The following is a 26,087-nucleotide window of genomic DNA, read 5'->3' on the forward strand; positions in this document are numbered from 1 at the left end:
CCTGATCTTGAACACCTACAGGAGGTGCCTGGGGCAGCACAGAGATTGCAGCTGAGGAAGGGTTGGAAGGGAGAGGAAGGAGTAAAAAGAAAACCTGTGGTCAGGAAACAAATCTAAACCCATGCCAAGTTTCCCCAGTGCTATCCCGCTGTATCTCTAGGCACCCCTCCATTATCCATCCCCTTCAGGCAGCAGATGGCAGCTGGAGCAGAGGCTCATGCCTTTGGAGGTTCCTGCCTTCCCTTCACAGGGACAGCTTCCTATGAATGCTTTCAGCCTGTGACAAAACAGGATGTTTGCACAGAGAATTTACTTGCTGAGTCGATTCACCAGCCTTTCAACATTTATAATACAAGATGCAGGAAATGTACTAATGTAACTCTCACTTCTGGCCCTTTAATGGGGTGCACGCTCATCACAGCCATACCTGAAGCTGTTCATCTGCTCCCTGGAAGGATTCACTCAGCCTAAGTTGGAAACAACCCCATAGTTTGTGAATTGCATATTTTTCTGTCTGGATTAAAAAAAAAAAAAAAAGGTAAGTAAAAACCCATGTCAATATATTTGACATTACATTTGGAATTTTGTTTTGCCCTTTTACCTTTTAATTTTCTTCTTAGATACTGATATATATTGACATATATATATATATATATATATTTTTTTTTTTTTTTTTTTTTTTTTGAGACCATTAGAAAGCATGTGGTGACACTTCGAAACTCAGATTGTTTCTCTTCCACACTGGTATATGGTAGTTCTCTATTAAGGTTTCACACCTCTGGCGGACATATAATCTGTTTGCTAAGAAAGCAGGCTTTTATCAGGTTGTGAAAAGTTTCCTAGAAAAAGAAAAGTCAGTCTATTTTGATAGCTTGCTAAACATCTGGAACTTTTTCATTTCTAAATTCATTAAGACTTTGCACTGCAAGTGGGCTGGAAGCATGAGACGGGCCTGAATGTGAGAGGCCAAGACGCTGAGCATGTGCCATAGCCAAAGGATTTAGAAAACGCGGCAGCATGGCTGCAATAATAAAGATAAAAGGGAAAGTAGGGCTAAGTCACCAACACATTCAAAATCAGCTGCATTCAACAGGAATTTCCATTTTGGCTTTGAAGTGGCACAGTCAGGTCACACAGGCTCGCACCCATCCCCAACTCTCTATACTCCTGATCATGTTTGTCCAAGGATCATGGTCAGATTTAGACACCAGAGTGTGAGGGGAGCCTCAGGCACCCTGGGCTCAGGTGCATCCCTGCAGAAGTGTCCCCAAGGCAGCTCCGTGCCACATTGCTTCCTGTGGCAGTTTCAGATCAATCCAAACCCCCTTGTAGTTCATCACTCTCAACGAAAGAAAAGCAAATAAATGCAGTCTGATTCTGGTCAAACAAAAGGCTGTCTCTGTGCTTCCTCAAATCAATTGTTTCTTCATGAAATAATTGTTGTGAAATCATACATTAAAAAAAAAAAGAAAGAAACCTTTTGAAAATTTCAGAGTAAAATACTTTGATTTTTCAAAGTTGTCAACAATTAGTTTTCCTAACACACACACACAAAAAAAGCAGTAATTCAGGCCAGTCTGCACTGGCACATGCGTTGTTACTTATCTTTTCATAGAATCGTAAAATCATTTGAGTTGGAAGGGAATCTGAGAGGTTGTCTGGTCCTGCTCCCCTTTTCTAATGGTTAAAACTTTTCTCCCTTTCCATCTGCTTGTGGGGGGTCTTTCTGATTCATAAGGGCATCTCGCATTCCATAAGCTGTTCTCAGGAGCAGCCCCAGATTTCTCAGCAGAGGAAGGATCTTCTCTTCACAACTCCCTCACAATGTTTTAAATCCCCAGGCCATGCTGCTGGTGACAAGTTTTATGTCTGCTCACACAGGGCACCGGCTAATGAGTAAATCCTGCAACTTTAGAATTTGTTTCAATAATTCATTCAACATCCATGTCTCAAAACGAAATGCCAGTAGCTACATTTTATATGACAACACTGATCATACCACAGAGGTTTAGGTAAACACACTGTGTATTTACAAGAGGTGGCTATTTTGTATAGCCCAGGCACACAGTTGAGTTACGGAGATTTAATGGTCTCCCTGCCATCTGGGCGGAGGTTTAAATGAACTGCAGATGGATGAATGAATCTGACTGCCTTTGCAACAGGCTCAGAGGGCTCACGAGGAACTGCAGCATCTCAGGCTGGACTTCACCAGGCCCTGTAAGACTGGATTAACTTTTCTTACTGGGTTGATCATCAGGCTGAACATGACCCAAATCAGTATAATCACTTGAAAAAGCCAGTGGAGAGCCCTGTGTGTGTGGAAGTGGTGTCCAGGAGCAATGGCACCAGGTGCCAACGTGGCAACTGCTCCAAGTCAGAGCAGAAATACATTTGTGCAATGGTACTGAGGTCCTTGTGCTGTCTGCATGGCCTGTCCCATTGAGATGACTGCCAACATCACATTCTCAGAGTCACCACTTTCGGCAGCTGATATCTCTTTTCTAGGAGGGATAATGGAAGACATCTGTAGATAATTCAGTTGGCAAAGCATGAGGTAGCAAATTCTCTTTTGTTGCTAGCAAAGAACTGATATATATTTACACATTGTTCCTTGCTGATCAAGATCCTAACATTCCAGAGGAAGATAGGATGCACAAATAGTACTGAAAATAACAGAAGTGCTCCCCACTGTTTTTGCTGCTTTGAGCTTAGAGTTCAGCCTTCATATACCACTGCCTAAATCCAGGTGACTTTATTTTAGTGTATCATTACAGTCATCCATTTCTTAGCTTCTCTCAATGTAAATCGGGGAAAAAAAAATTTTTTTGTAAGAACTCTGAAACAAATTGCTTCAAACAAGCAAAAAATAGTCCCAGATCCCATAGAGCAGGTGTACATTTCCATAATGGCTGCAAAATTCAGAAAAGCTGTGGCACTTTGTTGCATGTGTCTTGGAAGGGAATTAGTAATCTCAGTGTTCTTTGTCCTAGTGATTGAAATAAATTACTTGCTTAAATTGCTAAGCATGATGACCCATCTGTTGGCCCATGCATGTTCACATTCTCAGTGGGTTTATTATTCCAAATAATGACTGCCATATGCAACAGTAAACAGTTCTTTTAAAACTGACTGAAAGATCCTGTGCTACTTTCGAAGGCAATTTACTAAAGCTATTCATGTTCCCCTCAAGAATCTGCCATTCAACTCAACTTTTAGAAAGTGATCCTGACTGGTTTCTCCTGACAGAGCCATTACATTGCTTGGAAGGCAGAGATGAAACTATAGCAGGAGTCTGGATTGAATCCGATCCCTTCTTCATGAATGGGTGAGATACAGCTCTGTATGATACAAGCACTGGCCTTTTTATTCCTTTTTATTCATTTTTATTCCAACCAGTCTATTCCTTTATTTGCAGCACAAGGTGATCCGTTCTTCAGAAGGGACATTCTGGTTGCAGACAAGCCTGCAGCCTGCCTGGAATAGGGGTGTGAAAGTCCACGTGGCTCATGGTGTTGGGTGGAACTGAACAAAACTGCGCTTAGCATCAAAAACTGCGTGCCTTCACAAATTAAGTTATGTGGTTTTGTGCTGCATTTGATCACCTCCTCTTGTTTTATTATTCTCCATTGTTCTTTTTCTGTTAAATCTTGATGGTTCCCATGCTCTAACCATTCCTTATTAGGGAAAGTTAGAAAGGCGGACTTTTCCCAAACAGCCCTCAGATACATCTACTTAATAAATAAATAAGTGGCAAGATTCCTTTTCATGAGTTCCTTTGCATCTAATTTAGGCCATGCCAGCTTCCTCCACATGCTGAACACACATTCTTTTCATGCAAGGCCCATAAACCACGTTAAGACCGCAGAGCATCCATGATTTGTTCATGATGTTAGCAGTGACTCGCCATGGCCAGATTACAGATGTTAAATTGCTGATGAATGGCCCACATCCAGCACATGGTATTCAGCTGAGGTATTAATCATGTGTGGAAAGATCCTTCTTTTTTCTTCAGGTCCCTGTGAATAATGAAACCTCTAATTCAGTATACTGTACTTTACAAGCTCTCTGAAATGAACTCCTTTCTAAAAGGAGAAGTGGATAACACTATTAAAGCAACCGAGCACTGCACATGACAAGATGACATATTAGGACTTTCTGACTAGTTAAATGAGTACACTTGTTTTTCATTGATTTATACCAATGGGATGGGCCTTTCTTTAAAAAGATCTTTCCCAGGAAATGAAGTTTTCTTGTTTCCCTTCTTCTTTGTTGGAAACAGCTAGCCTGTTGAATGTAATACTGACTTGATATGCAATTTTCACGAAAGGAGCAGAAATGAAAGACTGAGTGCAAACTTGAATAAGAAAAAACACATCTGGAGTTGGAAATAATGTTTTACCTGGCCAAGCTGCCAGGGGTCTATATACTGTTGAGATACTGAATTAGCATCAAGCGTGGGAGCCTTCCATACCATTTCCTGGGATTTCTTTTCCTCTTGGTCTTATGTAAGTATTTTCCTTAGTAAGAGGATAGCAAGTTGTCCGGGGCAGTATATGTTAACCACCTATCGTAAGAGTGCTTAGCATCTTTGTCCATTTTTCTTCTGTTTTAATTCCCAAGTGATCCAATGGCCTGTCCCACATGACTTGAAGAAGAGTCTTTCTATAAGCTTATGTGCACTGAACAGATGTTTTCTTTCGTAACACATTCTGGACTCATTTTCTGCCAAGTCACGCTGCATTGGTAACAAGGAAGTATGCTGAGGCAAAAAAAATAAATAAATAAAAGAAGAAGAAGAAAAGCACACTGTAAAGTCAAGTAAAAACCTCTGTGAAAACAGAGACGCTGCACACCAGAACCAAGACACCATTTTCCATTCCAGAAACAAAATGCTTTCTTGTAAAAAGACAAGAAAATAAATGGGTGGGTGAACACTATCACTCTTCAGAAGATATATATGTTATAGCCTGACTTGCCCAGGTTCTTAGGTTGTGCTGAGTTCTGCATCTCCCTGGCTAACACACACCAGATTAGCACAGTGTCATTTTGTTCAGGGGTTTCTAGAATGTCCACACTTGCTGATGTCTCCAAAATCACAAGCCAGATATTTGAGCTCAGGTGTCCTCTATTTACCACACAGGTAAACAGCTCACCTTTCCTTGCTGAGGGAGGTAACTAAGCCATAATACCACTTTTTTCGTTGTTGTTGAAAATTTTTCAGAACAAATAATGACAATTTTAACTTGCTCCATTCAACGTGGTCTTTCTGATCCAAGGCAGGGCTTACACGTTCCCAGACCTTACTTCATGAAAATGCTCTTAATTAGAGAAGCATACAAGCACATCCTTACATGACTACAGTGTGAATACCCAACCAGAGCTGAACATTTTGTGAAGCGTTTTCCTGGTCAGGGCTGTAGAGGAAAGGCATGGAGTGGGTGTCAGTCTCCTTCTCACGGTGGTCAATACCTTTGCTGACAAACTCAGAAGTGATGAAAGATCCAAAGTCCACCTGGATGCATGAAACAGGAAAGACTTGGAATAATCTTATTTTTTCTGATGTGCTGTATTTATTTCAGTGGAATTAACTAGTTCACTTTTTTGACCGCTCACTTAGCTGATTGGATCTAGTCAAAAATATAGGAAAATTGTTTTTCATGTGAAGATCCTAGAGCTGACCTTTTCCCACCCTTCACTGTAAAAGCTATGATGTCTGAATCTGCTGTCTGTAGCCTGGATTTTGCTCTCAAGCAGTGCTGATGCTGTGCAGGACAAGTTCTCTTTCATGCGGTGGATCACTGCCAGGAGGACAGAAGAGGAAAGCTCTCACCAGTTTTTTTACTTCTAGATTCAGCCACGTCTTTTCTGATGTCTGTTTTTTAATGAATTTCTCATCAATATGCACACTCATAACTTCCTTTTGCGTAGCTGGACTAGAGAACCTCTTCTCTTCCATCAGGCTGTCTTTCATTTTGCTTAATAACTTGCTTCTGCTGACAACCTATTTGTTTTGCAGGTACAAGCTCACAAAATCCTACTAAATGAGTATATAATTTTAAGTAAAAATTTGCCTAAAAAGACAAGTGAAGATACATGGAACTTAACTGCCTGATGAAGGGACAGCAGCATGTACTGAATCTACAGGTGTGGCCACATGCTTCAAGAGAAAATGTAAAACTCCAAAGCCAAAGTATCTCACTTCACTTAGGCTCTTCTTATGGTGTGATCAAAACCAATTATATATATATATATATATATAGCATATATCAGAGGTAAGGATAACAGTAAATCAAAAAAATAAGAGGCTTGGAAATATTTTCCTATGCTGATGAAAAAAAAAATACCATTAATGCAAACCATTCAGTATGCTGTGCTTCTCAATACAAGAAAAGCAGATGGTTTCGTTATGGACACAACTGTCCCTTCAGAAGTGAAGCAATGGGTTGCTGGATCATTCAGCATCAGGGCTAATGGAGATTTCTGGTAATTGCATCATGGATAAGTAGGAACAGTCCCTGGGCAGTAGAAATGACATCCTGCTGGCTGAAGATGCAGAGTGTAGAAAACACCTGGGAGAGTATTTGGCCTCAAGGCTGGTGATGTTTTGAAAGATGTGGAGTTACATTTGCAGGGACTGGGAAAGGAAGTAATTAATATTGACATGCGTGAAAGAACTGGAGATGACACTGCACCGCTGTCCTGATAGCCACAGCTAGTTATAAATACTTCTGCACTCTGTGTGCCATAGTATGAGATAACAGATATGCTCAAACAGGCTTGTAAGGAGGGGGTGGGAACTGGAAACTCCATGTCGGGCACTGGGACAATTTTTTTGAGAAAGGAAACCTGATACCAGCAGAGTGGAATGAACCATGTATGAAGGGATGGCTGTAGACTTTGGCCTGCATACCTCTTACACCCACTTCAGTGCTCTAGACTGCACTTAGAGTGGGTTCAAACACAGCACAAACCAGCATGGGGTCAGTATCACCCTAGTTTAATTAATCTTACCACATTAGAAGTAATAACTGGGGAAATATAATGATAGTTGGGCCATGTGAAGCAGCTGCAAGGTTTCATAGCAACTTTAAGAATGACCCTTCCACCCTTTCTCATTACTCATATGATTAATGCTTTTTCATGTGAATAGTCTCATTGATTTAAGTTATTCTACTTCCATGAGTAAGGACTTCAGAACCAGAGAAATATATAATTATACTCTTCCTCAGTTATTTCAAATAGAGATTTAGTTAAATGCAGTGGTCTCAGTAGACCTTGCCCCACTGAATCTTGTCAGAAACTACTCTTTAAGTAAGAGATACACATCAACAAGCAGCAATGATAGTCCCACCTGTATTGGTAATATTGTTTGAATATATCTTAAAGATAGATGTTATGAAAAATCTTGAAAATCAGTCTCCTCGTTAATTCAACACGTATTAAAAATCAAGAAAAATAAAACTGGCAAAATATGAAAGACACTAAAAGCATAATAAAATATCTTACTGAAATTTCAATTTACAAGTAATTTTGCTCAAACATATTTGAGTTTTTCATAACTATCTTTATTTTATGACTTTTTTCAAGCCACTGCCACAATTTCTGTAAGCAGCTATCAATAGCAAAGTGTTTATTTTTCCCTGGAACACCAATATACAACCTTTCTACTCAGTGTGGTCTGCATTTTTGACACAGGCAACAAGTCCTGGCAACTTTTTCAGTATCATTTTTCAGCAGAAATCTTTTTTCCATCCCTAAGTAACTTTCATCTATCTTTTTCAAGACTTTTTCTTCAACTCCTTATGAATCACTTTGCTTTTGCTGTCTTCGAAAAAATCCCCTTTATTATGAGGAGTTGCTCCTCTGAATGGATGAGGGAAGCTGGAAGAATACTGCTCTTGTACTAATGACTTTATATAAGTATTCATCACAGATATCACAGCCCATATTTCAGTTAAAATCATGGGATATTTTTCCAAGTGATGCATACTTTGGACTTCTCTCAGTTTTTATCAAATGCCCCATTAAGATGCCTGCCAATAACACCTCCTCATTGGTATTGTATCAGATAGACAAATCACATCTCTGCAGTGAAAAATCATCTCACTGTTCTAGTCAAGGGTGCAGGACAAACCCAAACTGGTAAGCAAGTGATTTATGGTCAATTTCAGTTAACATTTCAGCTTCTACAAATAAGGTCATGAACTTCTTTACACCACCAAGCTAAGACCATGGCCTTATTCTCTGCCTCAGTGTTGGCACTCAATTTTAGGTGGCAATTGGCAATTTTTTCTTTATTGCTATATCAGACTGCTTGTCTCCAGGTTTACAACACATCTGGAAGATAACTGAACAAATACACACAGTGGCAGCAGACATGGACAATTTAGCTTAACACTGACCAGCACTGTACGTCAACTCTGGAACTTTTTATTACCTTCTCTATTCTTTGCACAGTGGTGTTCATGTATGATATGAATACATGAATGACTTTCACATCACTAGGGGCCTCCATACGAATACTACCAGCACAAATACTACCAGTAGCATCAATCCTACCATGAGCTGCTCAAGCACTTCATTGGATTAGTTTGTCTTCATGGTATGTTTTTCCTCTGACATAGAATTACTAATTAATTATTTGTTGCTTAGCTTTAGCCGGGCATTTCTGGTCTTCTTCTGGTTTGCCCATATCAAAACAATATCTATGTAAAATTCTCTTTCTCCATGTCGTTAAAATGCAATTTAGTCACAGCATAACACCTATGACATCCCAAAAGCCCTTCATAGAACTTGTGTTTGCCAAACGTTATACTTAATTTGCATAAACAAATGTTCTCAATTTTAACGTAATGCACAGTCATGAAATGATTCAGCTGAGAGCAACTCTTCAGCTGTTTCCTGTATTTCCAAAGCATTACAGTGCTTGGTTCTTTCTGTCTTCCCCTTAGGATTTTGCCCTTAGCAGCTTTTTCATTTTGGTATCTCAGGGTACTCCAAAACCTTTGCTTCTCAAGTCTTAACACAACTGCTTCAATGTGGCAACTCCTGTTTCAGCAATTGTCACTTCTCCATCAGCTTCCAGTGTCCAAAAGGTTCAATCATTTAAAGACACTTTCCGATGCCACACTCTCCCAATAAGACTGAGTTTGCTCCCGTAGCACTGCCCGTTTTGTCTCTCTCAGCTGCCCCAGCACTCCCTTTGCTGCAACCCAGAAGTTCATTTGTTCAAAGTGAAACAATAACAGTGAGCTATTCTGACAGAAAGTCTTTCTACTTCCTTCTTTCTACAAAAACTAGCAATAAATAAACCCCAAATTTGACATTTTCAATTTGCATGTTAAACTTTTCTCCCAGCTCCTACTGACTTGGAGCAGCTTGGAGCAAAGCCAGACAGATGTGAGGATGTAGTTCATCTGGGAAAGGAAACCAGAGTGCAATTTTGCAAATCTTCTGGGGGGGAAGGTATGCCAAAGGGAGCCAAGCCTCTGAAGAAGTAAAATATATGTTGCTCACCTCTTCTCCCACTACTCCAGCAGTAAAGTGATATACCTTTATTAATATTTATTGCCACTGAGAAGCATACAGTCATTTACAGAAATTACTGGCACCAGAAGAAAGGAAGAGAGCAAGAAGAGGATGGGCAAGAGGATGGCTGCAGTTGAATAAGCCATCCCAGCCAGCGATGACAGACGTTTGGCTAACCTCTCTGAAAGGTGCTATAACCTAAAAAAGCAGAACTTGCTCCAAGAATGGGTTCCCAAATGAAGGTTTCCAGCACAGGAAAATGTGAACCAGGCTAACTCACTGTAAGATGGACGGTGTCATGACTGCTTTCAGCCAGAGACATAAAGCAGCTACCAGAGTGAACAGGAAAATCATGCACCCCACAACTGATCCTGAATCCCAGTTATCAAGTGAAGAGAGATGGAGGCTGTTTCTAAATCCCCTCAGCAGGGGGACATTTGTAGCACAGGTCCCACTCCCATGGGACCATCATCAGGTGGTTTCAGTCTTCACAGCCAGCAATGGAGCTTAAAAGCCAGCAGAAACTCTTGTGTGCAGCTTACATATTTCACTCTCTAGCAAAGCCAGTGACAGGTCTTCTCCCATGAGCCGAACTCTGGATTTATCAGGAGCAGACATCTGTGGCCACTGTCTACTGGGACCACCCATCATCAGCAGAAAATGCCTCCATGCACGCAGTGAAAATCAGGAGGTCGGGGGTCACTTGCTCCTACCAGTTGACTAAAAGTATCTCTATACAGCCTAAATGAAAGGTCATTTTAAGATACTGTGCAATTCACTGGCAGGGCACAGCTCAGCACAGGACAAAAGCAGCAAAAGAAATCAGCCCCATTCCAAGCCTGCTCTGACTTCAAATGTCAGAGTTTGCTAAGAACACATGAGCCTCTTATCAGCCACACACTGGATTACAGACAGAAATGCAAACACAGATATCTTCCCACTTCCAAAAATAGCTTTTCCTATTTTTTTTCCTTTATTGAAAATGACGATATAAGGGAAAAGACCGGTCTGTGTTTCTGCAGGCTTTACATCTTCCTTGCTCAGGAGAAACTGGTAGCAGCTGCTTTAATTTCCTCAGTTTCCAGTGTCAAAGGTTCAAGCACAGTTGTAGTGAAATGTTCTCTTGCTCTTTGGATCAAAAACCTTTAAACAAAGTCAGATGATTCAGTTTCAGAGTGCTGGGAAAGGCTGGGTGAACTCTACGGGTATATTTCTCCTCATATTTACAAGCCATGCTCTGCAATAAGTTTTCTGCAGGGAAATATCTGTCTTTCCAGTGGCCACCCTATCTGCCTCCTTCAGTTAACTCTTTCTACTCAGTCCAAAGCAGACTTACCCTTTGCCAGAATTCCAGGGAAGCCTGATATAATATCTATACAGGACTTACATTTCTTTTGCTCCCAGATAGTTTTCATCACCAAATAAAGACTATGTAAAAGTAGAAAAAAAAAAAAGAGAATAACCAGAAGAGACAGGTAGTAGACAATTAATTAGACAGGGGAAAAAAAAAAAAAAAAGTGAGAAAGGAGAAAAAAAATCATCACTGAGAAAAACAGATGCCAAGCATAGACCTATTGGTCTAGGCAGTGGAGATTTACAAAGGAATCTGCTCATAAAGAGAGTCTCTGACAGCCCAGAAATGTCTCCCAGCAGCAGCTGTCAGGAGTGGGAGGACAAGCCCTGTTCATCTCCTCGCAAAGATATGATATTCCCCTATTGTAGGTGCTAATTATTATTTTCTTTCTATGACTGAGAAAGGCTTTTAAATCTTTACAGTGCATCAGTAAAATAGGCTGCAAGGAGATATGTATATATATTTGGCAGGATGTAACAGTATAGGGCTCTCCCCATTGTGACTGAGAGGCAATATCAAAAACAAGTGTTAGTGGAAAAGTTTATCAGTTCTGCTGTGGGGATGCATCTGGTTATCCACAGTGGGAGGTTTCAGGTGGTGGGACCACAGGGTGTGTGACCACAAGGTTTATGATAAGCTGCATTTTTAGCAGCTTGCAAACAATGAATGGAAAGGCTCTTGGGTCTTCCCTGTGCATATTGAGTGCCAAAGTTCACGTTCTTGTTCAGTTGTACACGAGTGCAAACCAACATCAGCCACTGGGGAAGACTCTTCGCTTCAGCAGGTGAAGGTGCTGACTCCACTTCCAGCAAGCTCTGCTGACTAAAGAAGATGCCACTTAAATTAAAAATCACATAACCATATGTTTCAAAACTGCGGGTCATATTTTATGCAAGAATGGCTGTGACAAGCTGTATATTTGTGCTGATTTGCTGCATTTCCAGAGTGCACTGCTGAAGAAAGCTATCAAACTTCATTCGTTTTTAAGTTAAAAAAATAACGAACAATCCTATGTGTCAGAAAGATTCCTTACGTGAACCAGATATTACAGTAAAAAGACAGCTTCCATACTAATGATATTTTCTGTAATGTTGAGAGATCTATTTATAATGTGTGATTGTGTGCACTTAAACCATACCATCTAACCTCACAGCACATTCTCTGAACGATATATTTCACTTACGCTGGAAGCCTTGGACTTTAAACAATGTGCAGTCCAATGCAGCAGAGCAAATTATACAACAGATTGGCCTAAATCACAGTCCATCCCACCTTCATATATACTAAGAGGTCTTCCCACGTAACATAATGGGTTCAGCAGATACGTCTAAATGATATATAGAGAAAACCAAAATGCTGCCATTTTTGATGATAAATACTAGTTAATATTTGGGCTGAGAGTTGTGCTATGAAAGCATGAGGCTCTGCCAGTGGGACCCACGACTCAAACCAGAAAGGACAGCCATGGTAAATCTCAGTGGAAAATTCTGACAGGTTGGAAAGAGGATCTCTCAGCCTGGCCATGAGACACCAGGAGGAGGCAGGGGGGAACGTCTTTAAGCCCATGACAACGGTCATGCCTGGGTCTCATCCCCCCAGCTGGCCCAGAAATGGTGTAGGCAGGAATGGCTGTCTGTAATGAGCTGGGGTGTTCACAGCTCCTCGTGGTCACACAAACGCTCAGGACAGCTCCCAGCTATATAGAGCAGGGGCTGTTCAGCCTGGAGAAGTCTATGAGGTGACCTGATAGAAGCCATTCAATGTCTGAAGGAGAGCTACAGTAAAGAAGGCGACAGACTCTTCAGCAGTGTCTGTTGTGACAAAACAAGAGAAAATGGTTTCAAGCTTGAAGAGGGTAGATTTAGGTTAGATATAAGGAAAAAGTCTCATACAGTGAGGGTAGTGAGGCACTGGAACAGGCTGCCCAGCAAGGTAATGTATGCCCTGTCCCTGGAGACTTTCAGGGGGAGGCTGGATCAGGCCCTGGGCAACCTGATCTAGCTGTGGATGTTCCTGTTCATTGCAGGGGAGTTGGACTAGATGGCCTTTAAAGGTCCCTTCCAACTTTAAGGACTCTATGATTCTATGATTCTATACTTCAAGATGAAATGACATTTTAACCACACTGGGAATTGGAGGCAAAACCATGCTGTTAACACTATTCTCAGATTACTGACACCTCACTTCAGGTGTAGCTTAAACGGCAGTCACTGAAGTACTTACCAAACCCCTGGGTTTTAGTTGTAGTCTGCAGACATCTGGGGACCCATGGCCCTCAGCTAAGGAGTCAACAAAAGATACCTGGGAAACCAAGACCTACTACCCATTTTTTATGTCAAATCCATGCCTTTGTGACATTTGGCTCTGCCAGTCTTCCCTCAGCAGCTTCGGGTTTGAGGTTGTCTTCTCAATTTCAGCTGAAAGGAAAAGCTCATCCCCCACCCTGGAGCACCTACACCCCCTGATTTGCTACCACAAGAAAAAGTAGCCACAATGACTCACACAAGACCAAAGGTACATATAGAATAAAAAGAACATCTGATGTTTTATTAAATATACTTTACAGTCACGTTTTTATGGAGAACTTAAGCCTTTTCGTTCAAGTCATACGCTAACTACTGAATAGAAGAAAGAAGCTCAGCCAGAGTAATTTCTTTTAACTGTTCAAATACCACGTTTCTTCCATTCTTCCCTGCAGCACCTGGTCACACATGAGTGTGAGGCCATCGTCACTCCAAGTCTGAACAAGTCTTGCTTTATCTGATACAGTAAGTCTAATATTCCTTAGGGACACAGTAGAGTCAATGCCAGAAGCAGGACTAGCATTTGCAAACCATTGACCCATGTTCTTGAGAGATGGCTTGCTAAAGCTTCCAGCTCCAGCCCACCAGAAACAAAGCACAGATTTTGCGTGTCTAATACTGAGACTGTGCCTACATCATCACTGACTGTCATTTGATGTCACCTACCACCAAATAACAGGGAAAAAAAGCAAGCTATCCCCTTAGAAAGATGGTTCTGACTGAAGGAGAGACATTCATGTAATCCTATGTCAGGTGAAGTTTCTTCTGCAACATCTGGTAACGCTGCAGAATTTCTACACTCCACTGAGATTCAGAAGAGCATATGGTTTCCACTACAGCAAAACAAATCACTTCACAAACAAAAAGCTCTGAAAAGGAGTGGGAAAAGGAAGATGAAAGTTTCAAGTCTGTTTGTAAATTATGCATTATCCATGCCTGCAATGCCCAGAGGAGCCATAAATTCAGAGGCTTCAACAGAAAAGCCTATAGCTGACACCTTACATTCGTAAAACTCATTACTATCCCAGGAGTGAAAATGAAGGGGAAAAACAGTGAATAAATAATTGAGAAGATAAGAATGTTTCATCATTTCCTTTTGCTCATTTTCAACTTTTCACTGTAGTTTCAAGGCCAATACAGGGTTCATATTAGCTATGGTCTTAAACATGAAATGTAACCAGTATCTTCCTAATGTCTTTGACTGAAAAACACAGCAACAGTTCAGTTAATTTCACGAGTACAGATGGCCAAAATGGGAACACTCAGATCAAAGATATTTCCACTTTCAGGTTTCAGTTCCGCATCTGCCAGAGATACCAATTCTGTACACAGGATCTAGAGCCACTACGGGCTCTCAATTTATTTTTGGTACAGCTGAAATCCCACACGAACTCTTCTGCTGGCTGAGAAAACAGACATTGGCCTTTAGGAAATTTTTAGAATATTTTGGATGATCTGGAGGTTGAACAGTATTTTAAAACATTTTCTGTAGTCTGTGCCTTTTTATAAAGTGCTTTTATTCTTTTACTACACCTTTGGCTCTTCTATATATTATCCGAACTCTATAAGAGGTTTATTCTTCAAAGCCCATGTGACATTGGACTCGGTGTGATAAAACAGAGGAGTGAGTGAGTGAGTCATACAGAGTAATTTTGCCCAAGGATTAGATGCGAATAACTCTAAAAAAAAATGTGTTGTTGTCACCCTTAGTGAAGGAATATCAGTGTCTTGCATTGCACGGATTTGATCTTTTCTACTTTTTCCTCGCTTCACTTTAAAGCATACGTGAAATGTCAAGTAATAGGCACATCATCTGCCTTGCAAATAGATGCAAAGAGCTCCTTCCCCTTCCCTTTCCCTCCAGCACAAAAAGCATGGAGGGGCAGAGAAAAGAAGGGGAATAAAAAGACCTCTCTTTCATTACTATGAAAAGTCACCATTTTTAACTCAGTTTTGCAGCTGAAGGGAGACCAGCCCAAGGGCTCGCTGCTGCCTCCCGACCCCTGCCAGGCAGACTGAGGCTCACACGTCGACCTCTACCTGAAGAGCCAGGGTTCAGCCAGCAAATGGCTCGCAGATGCTATTGAATAGCTGTAAAAACACCCTGCACAAATGAACAACATGACACTTAGGGCTGCTAGTATTCCTGCCAGTCAAAAGGAGTCCACAGGAAAGCTTTCTGAGTAGTTTTACAGACAGGAATGCCCCATGGAAATTTATACATAAACACAAGAGATTGGCAATACAGTGCAGAGCAGTGTTCCCACATAACTTCGTTTAGATTGTACTGAGCTGGTATATTTTTGTATGTCTTGAAGAAAAACATCTTTCTCATTTGCAAAAGATAAATTTAAAACACCAGTGGTATGCTAGTGCCCAAGGCCTTTTATGCATCAGCTTTTACTATTCTAGTCCATGAGTCATAAGTTAGAGCATTTATCCCATAGGAACTTGTATTCCCTGGGCTACTCATTCAGATTGGCAGGTTTTGGAAACCAGCATGTAGCCCATAAGAGGCTGAAATTAAAAAGGGAAAGGTGACAGTGCATGAGGAGACCCCCCAAGGAAAATAAACATCAGCAGTGGAAAGCTGTATTTATTCAGGCAAGAACAGGTCTTTGCAAAGGAAGAGTGACTTCATGAGCAGTGAGGAGCAGAGGAAGCATCCAAATCTGTCCCTCTGTATTGAGAGTCAAATTAAAATTGTACTTACGCTGCTGGCTGCCCAGCCCATGCTTATTCTCAGACCCTCCTGAAGAGCCAAGAGGCCGGTCAAGATCTGCCTGGGCGGTGCTTCGGGTTAACCAGCAACCTGTGTCCCTGAACAAAGGACCCGCGGAACTTGGGTATTTTGTGCATATCATAGCAAAAGCAATTGCTTAAGGCTTACACCCACAGGTGGAGGTATTTCCGCCATTGGGAGGGTTGAGCCAGATGACCTCCAGAGGTCACTTCCAATCTCAACTGTTCGATGGTTTTGTGATTTCCAGCTTCCATCTAAGCACCCTCAGACTTAGTGGAAGTAACCAGAAGCACAACCCACGTCAGGCCTGCTTGCAGAATGCTTACCAAACTTTTGTTTACTAATGGTGCTGGCCAGGTCAGCTACATCTTGCCTGGTCCTTTCTCACTATGACACTGCTGCCCTGTAAGGAAGGGACAGGAACACGGAGCTAGCATGGCCCTACTCGTCCACCAGCTCCTAGCAGTGCAGCGTAGTATAGCATGATGCTCCCTTAAAAATGAATATTAACAGCTTCACACCACCACTGGTGAACAAAAGGTATATTCTACCCCTCAGTTGCCAGCCTGTGATCTGAGGGCCCCTGGGAGATTCTAGGTCCAGGGAAGAGAATAAAAGAAAATGAGTTCATATATATTAGATAGCAATTAACAGATGTAACGTTTTTTAAAGAGCTCACAGTTTTGCTGGAGGATGGTTAAAGAAGGATACATTAATCATGAAAGGGTGGAAAATGACTGTGCTATCTTTCAAAATACAAGATCACTGGTGCAGAAAACTACATTTCTTTCTTTATAGAGGCACAGGTACATTATGACATCATATAAACATCATGTTTAACAACAGAGAGATGTAGCCAGATGGCTACATCAATTCTTAATAACAGCAGATCTCAGGCAGCACTGTTGAGGTTTATTACTGAGTTTTAAGGTTCGCATCACATTATGGACTTTGCCAGAAGAAAAAATTGCTTGTTTCACAGATACTGTTGAAAGACTGTACAAAATCCAGGGCTATTGTCTTTCCTGGCATGCTCTACATGCTATTGAATAGTTCAGATCTTTTTATTTTTTTTTTTCCTCTGAAAAAGCTTTTCTAGGAAGAATCTGATGTACCAATTCCACACGATTCAGGTCATGATACACATTGGAGTAGCTGCTCACTCTGCTCAGTGTTGTTGACCCAAACCATTCTACAGATGTCAGCAGGACCACCCGAGTGAGAAACAGCTCACTCACATCTCTGGCAGGATCACTGGGCTGCACTGCTGGAACTGGTGAAGAACCCAAAGAGGGAGGACCTCCAAAGTGATCCCATGCCATCAAGTTCAAGCATTTCTTCTGCACTTTGCTATTTTGGACTGAATAGGCAATCAGACAGGCTGATATTAATCCTTCTGGAAAGGCATTTTGTTGCACAGTAAGCAGTCCCCAGAGGACATGTACTGCTCGTCAGCAAATCTGACATTTTGAGGTTTGACTAGAAGCCAGGGTGTGTAAGGTTTCAGCCAATTGGGGAGTTTAAATGTACAGTATAGCTAACTTTCAGATGCAAGGTCAGAATTTCCTAACCTGGCCCCTGCTGCTGTCCTAACCGTTAACTGAAAGGTCCAATTTGGGCTATTTACGTGTCTATGTTTCAAACCGTGCCTTCAAATCAAGTAGTTAGATACTGAGGTCACTTAAATTGCACCTACAATAATTTATGCCAGAAAAAGAGTGGGAACAAAGACTCCTTGATGGGCCTGGCTGGCTCCAGGCCCCTCCCAGGCAGCCCAAGAGTGTGAGGATGCCCTTGTGTTCCCTGCTGCCTTTGCAGCACCGTAGTCCCACCCATTCCTTCCCAAAAGTGAAGCCCCTTAGTGCTGTGATGCAGAACTGAGCAGTGTCTACCTGCAGCAGCAGGGCTTTCAACCCACATGTTACCCAAAATCCAGTTCTGACCCCAGGATCCATCCTCCTGCACCTTCTACTGCACCAAGTTCCAGTCCCTTGCTTCGCCCATGAGAGAATTGAAGCTGCAGCCTGCAAGCAAGCAGGATCCTCAGTTCACCAGTGAGGATTCCCTGAGGAGAACAGGCAGCAGCACCTGTTGGAAATTAAATGCCTCCATTAAAAGCAGGACTCCCAGGCTCGCCGCTTGGAATCACTGTACCACAGCTGAGGGCCTTTCCCCCCTCCCTTTCAATTTCTTTTGTGGGTAATATAAGCGCCTTTACATGGGAGATTGCTTGAAACTTTCCATTCCCCCTTAACAATAACCAGAAGAAGTTTGTGGCACTTTAGTGCTTAACTTAAGGAAATGAAGGAAGGAAGGATCTCCTGCTCTCTGGGCTCTCACATCAGTCTCTGATTTTGAAAGCATTACTTCACAAACAGGAACCCCTGCACATTTCCCCCTGTGCAATTAGCAGGGGCACACACACATACAAACCCTTCTGGGCATAAAAGTACAAATTTTAATTAAATTTTCCCTAAAACGCATATACCCCCTCACATGTCACTTATTGGCTATGCTGCTTAGTTGCTATGCTGGGTGAATGGACAAACCACATTTAAGTGTGTGTCTGTGTTTCGAAGTGTGAAGGAGTGTTTCACTCTCCAGTTTTGCAGATTTTTATCGAGAAAAACCTAGTGTACAAACATTAAGTAGTAACACTTTGTTAAATATACTTTGTGCTGTCTGTTGGAACAGGTAGGGCATTCATCGGGGAAGCGATGAGGCTTACGCTCAATGTTAGAGGCAAGGAGAGGAGAATGTTGGATGCTGAAGGACCCAGCACCGCTGGGTGCATTGTTACTGTTGGTACATGTGTCACAGTGACACAGCCCTTCAGCAAAATGACAGCTATTCCAGCAGGAGAGCCAGGAATGCACTTTATTTGAGCGAGCAGCTCCACTTTCTAGTTAAAGCCACAGTTAATAAATGGCAAGAAGTGCTTCTCAGCATGGGAACATTCAGGCACAGCCTGAACAAACGGGGTGCAGATTTTTTAAGGGTTTCTTTTCTCTCCCATTATATGTCTCAGCTTGTAAATGTTTTTATGCCAACAGTAAAAATTTCCATTTATATGGGTTGAATTGAGGCTTAGCAATTCAGTGGCAGTCCGGCCGCTTTTAAGCAGATGTTGATATGGCTCAAAACTTATTTAGCTGTGTGAGTGACAAGCTGCTAGAGCCCAACAGTTTTCTGTGGCTGAGCCTGAAGATAGGTTAGACAGACATCCAAACTGATACATCACTCATTCCCATCAGTGGAGCAGTTTTGCTTGCCAGGGTGTGCATAGAGTCATGCCATAAATACTTAAAAACAGGATAGTGGCAGAAGCTGCAGCAAAGAAGGCTCGTTAAATTAAAAGAGCTGCATTCAGAAAGGAAATTCTGGTTAGTTCATTGTAATTTATGAATCTTCAAAAATAAAATATAGCAACACTAACCAAGCTGGGAAAGTTTCAGTGCATTCTGGGGTAGAATTTGTTTCCCACATTTTGCAGTCTATGCTGCAGACTGGGGCAGTGTGGCTAGGTTTGATTGTAAATACCCACTCAGGTAGTTACAATAGAAACCTTTCTTTGCAGAGAGGTTTTCAGTACCCATATAAGGTCAAGCCACCCTGCAGGTCCTCAGAACCCCAACAGGGCTGTATGATTCTTTCCTATGAAATGACAGCTCATGTTCAGCAATTACGTTCCTGTCCGCACACGGGCAAGAGGGCACTGCCTTTGTTAGCACATACTCCTTGGGCTCCCCTGGCCTTCCTGTGGGGACGGTGACCTTTCTGAGCACATCAGGATGCCCCACTGCCATGTGCTCCACACGGGGCCCACTGTGCGGCCCAGCTTTTTTTCCAGGCAATGGTGGAAGAGGAGACAGTCAGTCTCGGCTGATGCAGCCTGAGGACAGTGATGGACTGCCCTCTGGGCATAATTACTCCTCTCCACATAAAGGATAAATAATCTACATGACAACAGGCCCTATTCACTCCCTCACCTCCCTGCATTGCAGTTTAGCCTGAGTGATGGATGGAGCAAGAACCCATGGAGATGAAATGGGCTTCCCTCCTATGGACTTGGGTTGGCCATCCCAGCTGAGCTCAAACACCTTCATTTAGGGGCGCACCAGATGCCATGTAAGTTCTGCCAACCCATAAGGCTGCTTGATTCCTAGAGAACATAACTTCAGTTAATCCAGACAAATGCATACCACTTCTTGCAGCCAAATGCTAAGGACACTGACCCACCAACCTTCGTGATATTGTCCTGTGCAGCTACCTGTGCAGCTTGGCGGGATGAAGCTAGATTATCCTCCATTTACGATGATTCTCAACTAAATCATGCAGGGGTTGTTTTCTGAAATTTTTTCTTTCTTTCTTTATTCTTTTACTTAAACAGTGAAAGGAAAGCAGCCAGGGCCAGAGTGGAACTTAATCAGACAACCAGAACAGGCAGATTTCTAAAGCAACACCTTCCTGTAGCCATGGTTGTCAGTATCACGAGAGACAGCACTAGCAGCAGCTAACCTCCAAAGCAACCCTTCACCAGAGGTGGCCACAGCCCCGCAGACCAGACAGAGCTTCAGTTCTGCAAGTAAATGCAAGAGAAATCCAGTGGGACAGAGGGGAAGAAGGCAGAGGAAATGCATTTTGCTGCTGCTTTTAATCACATGCTGACACAATAGGCTCTGCCTAAGGTAGCGAATGACAAGTTGTGAGAGAACACTGGTTTTCCATGACTTTGCAGAGAAGCAGAACAGTCAGGACAGGAAAAGATGCATGCAGCATCTGTCCCAGGCAGGGCATCACGACCACCAGCTCCACTGGGCTGGGGATTACACCATGGGTACGCAAACCAGCAAGGATCCCAGCAGTGCCACAGGAGATGTAAACCCACTCATTACAGATGGAAAACCCACATATTTCAATGCATCAGGCATCTGACTGCCCCAGTAACACAGGATGCATTGTGTTCAAAACCACAGATTGCCACCTCTGTAAAAGCAGGAGAGAGTCATTCCCTGAGAGATGTGATAAGAACAGGAGCTGTTTGTTCAAATCCACTCCCTCACAGAAAAAAAAAAGAAAAAGAAAAAGAAAGAAAACAAAAACAGATGGAATAGCAAATCCCTGAAATACAAGCATAGGATCATTATTCTCATTAGAGCAACAGTGGGTGCTACTCATAACGTGCAGCGAAACACTGGTGCTTGAGTGAATAGGACCAACTGTTTAAGCCTCAGAACAAATTGCACATCACTCTTAACCTAATAGGTAAGATTAATAGAATGTCATCTACCAGGGGAAACTCAAGAAATTAAGATAATTCAGCAGAAATGGCTTGGAATCGTAGTCCACGTAAGTGCATTTCATCCGGAGGATTACTGTCTCCAGTGTTTTAGTTAAGAGCTCTGTGGTTTGAAAGCCATGGCCCGCACAGATCCATCCTGGGCTTAAAGGCTGGTTTGCTAGCAGTGTGTACCCTCTGCCCACAGGCTGCCCCAGGCCTCGCAGCCAATGGAAGGCCCGTCAGACCTGCTGCCTTCTGGATCCGGCACCTGGGCCTGTCAGGGCCTCCTGGCTGCTGCTGGGAACGTGCCCCAGCCGAGGCCGGCTGCTCTGCCCTGTCACCCCTCTGACAGATCCAAACACAGCAGGGTCTGTTGGATGACTGACACATTCCTCCTCCGTCTGGCTCTGAAAGGACTTCATTTAACAGTCCCGCTGCCCAGCCTGTGACTGACAGATTGCGAAGGGGAAAAGTCATTCAGTGCCATTAGGCTCAGTAACCGCTGCGGAACAAAACACCTTTAAAAAAGGGGGATGAAAAAAGAGTGGGGGCAGGAGCTTTAGGGAGAAAAAAGAGGATTCTTTTCAGGTTCAAAGACAATCTTTCCCTTTGCTTTCTGTCCATCAGCGAGGGCAGCATTCCCAGAGGGAAGGCAGCCGGGCGCTCATTGGTGCCATTCAGCTGCCAATCTGCCTGACAGGGGGACCAAAGGGCCCCATGTTGCGCTGCGGAAGCTGTCCGTCAGGCCGTCAGCAGCTGCCATGACATCATGGCCCTGCTTTGCCAGCACCATTGCAGGCGCGGGTGGAGGCAGACGGGGCCCGGGAGCGCTGCTCCAGATTGGTATTCAGATTTTCCTTTTGCAACCCCCCAAAACCCAGATTTCTTTCTCACAGGGAGAGCGGCTGTGGCTGTGTGGTTGCAGGGTAACTAATGCTAGGGCAGGGGAGGAGGGCTGCGTGGTTTCTGAACAGTCTTTTTCCTCTTGAAATACAGCATGCCAAAGTTGCACAGCAACTTGGGTATTTTTTAGTGCAAACTAGGTTTTGTTTCAAGAAATACTCCAAGTGAAGTAGCTAAGATAAACCTTTTCCCTCTCTCTTTTTCCCCAAGTGTCTTACCTAAATCTCTTTGCTTTTGCTATAATACCGAAATGCTTGAATTGCTGTCCTCACACACATACATATGTGCATGCACACACAAACTATATATATCTAGAAGCCAGATCCTGCTCATAAGTACCGTGCCAGTGCTGAGCTGAAGCTGCACTCCTCCCCAGTCAAAAAGCTGCAGGAGTAAATCATTAGTCCTGATGAGAGCAGGAAAGACGTTGAGCACAAAGTGCAAGCAAGCCACTGGCTGTATGTATGAAGGATGATGATATGCAGAGCTGGGGCAGGACACACGAAGACTGTCCCCTCCTTCCTGCCAAGAGCAACCAGGACTTAGGTGGGGCAGCATCAACATTAGAAAGTTTTAAGCTTTCTGGCCCTCCAAGTCCTTATCCAGAAGAGCAATATGCACACCTCAGTGGAATCAGAATCCCTAGAGTGGGAAGGGACCATTGAAGGCCACCTAGTACAATTTCCCTGCAACAAACAGGGACACCACAGCTAGGTTGGTTTACCCAGGCTACAAGATGACATCAGGCAGAATTAATTTGTAACTCCACCTACATGGTGAGAGACCAGTCTGCTAAGAAGGAAGTATGAATGACATGTAGGAGAAAGCATGAAATGAGGGAGAGCCAGGTGGCAAGAGGTGCCTCTAGATCTCAGCACTGCATCCATTCAGGGCAAGACTGGGGCATTACAGCAAAATTTGGTCTTCAGAAATGGTCTGCCTCTGCTGGATAGTCACAGCTCTTTACTATTACTTCTGACTGGCTGGCTGGCCAGTTGTTTGGTCAGTTGTTTACAGGCAGGCATTAATACAGGCGCTAGCATTAAGTCCAAGCTGAACAAGAGGATAATAGCTTACCTCCATATAGAGTTATGCATTGGCTTGTCTCCCCTCCCAAGGTCCTGCTGTATGAGCCATTTCTATCTGTAAAGTTCTCTGTTTTGTTTCAATAAAGGATTATTGCAAATCTTTACAAGTTCCATGTGGACATTGTGAGACAGTTAGTCAGACCCCGGATGGACTTGCATGCACAGGCATACCACTGCTGCCTGGGTCACAATGTCTCTCTCCTTTTATTATTATTTGTATTTTTACAGCCCTGCCAAAGGTCCACAGGCCTTAAGCAGCTACCATTTCAACCCCCTCCAGCAAGTGTAGTCTGATACTCCAGCTATGTTTGCTCTCTACTTTCAGGCATTATACTTTCTCACCTGGCAGTGAACCATGCAAATTAAGACAGTCTCCAAGCACACACACACAAAACTCGTGGAAACTGGAGCTGCCAGATTTCAACATCAGAAGCATGCAAGAGGTTGGGGCAATAACACACAGGCTTCCCTCTTCCCTTTTTTGCACAGCAAAGAAGATAAATGCTGTGATTTACTCTTTTGGCACGCATTCGAAGAAGATTGTGTAAGTGCAGTACGAAGTACTACAGAATCCTTTGTAAGAAGATCAGATCAAATTTGATAGGGCTGCCTCCAAGGTATTTTGACACGCACATTTAACAAACAAGGAGTAAGCGCTGACAAAGAATGGGGTCTCTGTTAGTGCTGAAAAGCAGAAGTATTGTGATACTGTTTCTCTGGGGACCAGAAGTTATCACAGAAGCTGAGCATGGAAACACTGACAAGCCCTATCCTCTTTAACTATCTGCATTTGCATGACAGAAGAGAAAACCAAGTTGGCATGGACCAACTGGGTTTGTAGTATATAAAATTGTTGTATAAAGCCCAACATTGAGTGGATAGTCAGAAGTAGAGGAGATCTTTATCACATTGTACATATGAATTTCAGCTCCCAGTGGAGCAGAAGGTGTTGCTTGCTTCCCTGAGGGCAAAGAATCCATCTCAGAGTCTGAAAAAGTTGAATGTTTTGAGATGAAAGTGAGAGAGAAATTAGATTTTATATGAATAAAGACATGCTGAAGATAGTAGGAGTACAACATATATCCATGTGTCCATTCAGCTGTCTTACCAGTACCTGTTGTATAAAAATATAGGTCTAGATCCTCAAAGTTATACCTCCTGTGCACATTCATATTGGCCATTCAGTAAACAGAGGAAAGATGTTTAATTGGATTTGAAGGTCAGAACCTGAGTAGTTAAATCTTGGTTCCGGGTAACAGTTTGCTAGAAGTACTTTGATAACATATTATCAAAAAGTCTACAAACAGGCTACTTTGTAAAAAATGTCAGGTAAATCCCTTTAAAACTAAATTCATAACAAGACAGATCTTACTCCTTTGCCGGTGTTTCTGCAGTAAACAACAAAGTTCCCATTTCAATAATTGCCTGGTTTTATGTACACTTTAAACACAGCCACTTCTACATTAAAAAAAAAAAAAAAAAAAAAAAAAAAAAAAAAAAGGCTTTGAGCAGTATATTTCACTTTGAGATTGTTCTGGAATGCTTTTAGCAGGCCCTCTGCCAAAAACACTCAGCTTTCTTGTTTCTATGGTTAATAGGTGCTTACAGTTTTTATAGCGATTTCTTGTTCAAATTTTATATGAGTTTTGAGACATGAGGTGGGGTCCTCAACATAGCCTCCTTCCAAATGCTCCTTAAAGAAAAGAGGAAGAAAGGTTTCTCTCTCCTTTGAATGTCACACCTAAGCCTCCTGGAGAGAAGCCAGAACGAGGGTGGCTTTGCACTGTTCCCCTAGCAGTCCTTCAGTAAAATACAGACACTGAGGGAAGCGGGAGTGATGGGCTGAGTTTTGGCTGGCCCAACAAATTAACAAGTGACTGTGACAAAATGGTGGCCATGGAGGAAGTAGGATCAGAGTCAATCGTCTCTTCTTGTTTCATTTTGAGGTGTTTCTCCAATACACTGACACTGTAATCCACCATTATTTTTTGTCTGCTGATAATTTCTTAGCTAGTGAAAGTAGATTTCCATTAGAACAATAGAATACATCATTTCTCCAGAAATATTCGGTTTGCTATCCTCTCAACTTACAGCTTTGCAATTTGATGGCCTCCTCTCCAAAATGAAGAGGTATGGATAATTTCCAGCCATTATTTTTGTCAGTTTGGGACAGATGTTTGTAGCTTCAGCTTGTAGTTTCTCATTTTCACTGTCTCTGAAAATATCAGGTCAGAAGACCAAATTCAACAAGATACTAGAATCAAAATTTTTATCTAGCTACCTGAAGAGAAATCACTATTTGAAGTTGTTGGGAACTCCATATATTCAGAACTAGGGAAATAAGGCCATCGGTGTATTTAGATTTAGCTAATATCTCATGAGTTCTTAAAAATTCTAGACTGTCCTGTTTTTGTACCAGGATTCCTCTTCCAACCTGTATTATCTCAGGAAATATTTTGTGCCCTGTGATCGGGACTTATTTTTTCAGCATTTGGAAGACATAAAGCTTCACAGAGGCCAACTTTAGGACAGCATGATCTACACAGCATATCAGTGCTTGCTTTTGAGCTGTTCGGTGCTCAGAACTGAAATTTTGATAGCATTCTCAAAAAAAAAAGTCATGAATTCCATTGCTTCTTTCTATTGAAAACCTTTCCTGGTCAGAAATATTTTAAATTCATCTTGTATATTGGAGAAGTACTTCTTCACTGTTCAGGCTTACCCTGACACCATACTATGTTCCCTCTGACACATTCACGAAGCACCATGGGTAGACCGTGCTTGGTGACCAGCAAACTGCTGCCAGGCTGAGTGGATCTGTTTGCTTTCCCATCTGTGGGGGCACTCATTGGCCTTATCTCCTCTATCCAGATGCTGATTTTCCCCA

General features: G+C 42.5%; 1 long non-coding RNA gene across 1 annotated transcript in view; it reads right to left on the minus strand.

Annotated features, from left to right (window-relative positions):
* The window catches only part of LOC121109952, a 40,937-nt gene extending 17,468 nt beyond the window's left edge, over window positions 1-23,469 (minus strand). Inside the window, exons 1-2 of the long non-coding RNA XR_005857713.1 lie at window positions 23,190-23,469; window positions 20,813-20,815 (exon numbers count right to left, since the gene is read on the minus strand). This is a non-coding gene — a long non-coding RNA (uncharacterized LOC121109952). The remainder of the gene's footprint in view (window positions 1-20,812; window positions 20,816-23,189) is intronic.
* Window positions 23,470-26,087: the final 2,618 nt, after the last annotated feature.

Source organism: Gallus gallus, chromosome 2, assembly GCF_016699485.2.
Source record: "Gallus gallus isolate bGalGal1 chromosome 2, bGalGal1.mat.broiler.GRCg7b, whole genome shotgun sequence".
NCBI classification, from domain to species: domain Eukaryota; kingdom Metazoa; phylum Chordata; class Aves; order Galliformes; family Phasianidae; genus Gallus; species Gallus gallus.